We start from the raw sequence: 204 nt of genomic DNA, 5'->3' as shown, positions 1-204 counted from the left end.
CTTGGATTGAGTATCAAATACATTTGTTTCATTATAGATCCTGAAAATAACTAATTCGTGTTACATACTTTCACAACTTTCATCACAGGCAGTCCTTTAATCATCTCTTGCGTCATGGTTTGTTATTCAACACTATTCGTCACTTTCTGGAATATTTTATCATGTTATTTTCATGATCTTTTCCCTATCTATTTATGATAACTG

This window comes from Penaeus monodon, chromosome 22, assembly GCF_015228065.2.
Source record: "Penaeus monodon isolate SGIC_2016 chromosome 22, NSTDA_Pmon_1, whole genome shotgun sequence".
Lineage (NCBI taxonomy): Eukaryota > Metazoa > Arthropoda > Malacostraca > Decapoda > Penaeidae > Penaeus > Penaeus monodon.
This window is presented reverse-complemented; position numbering follows the sequence as displayed.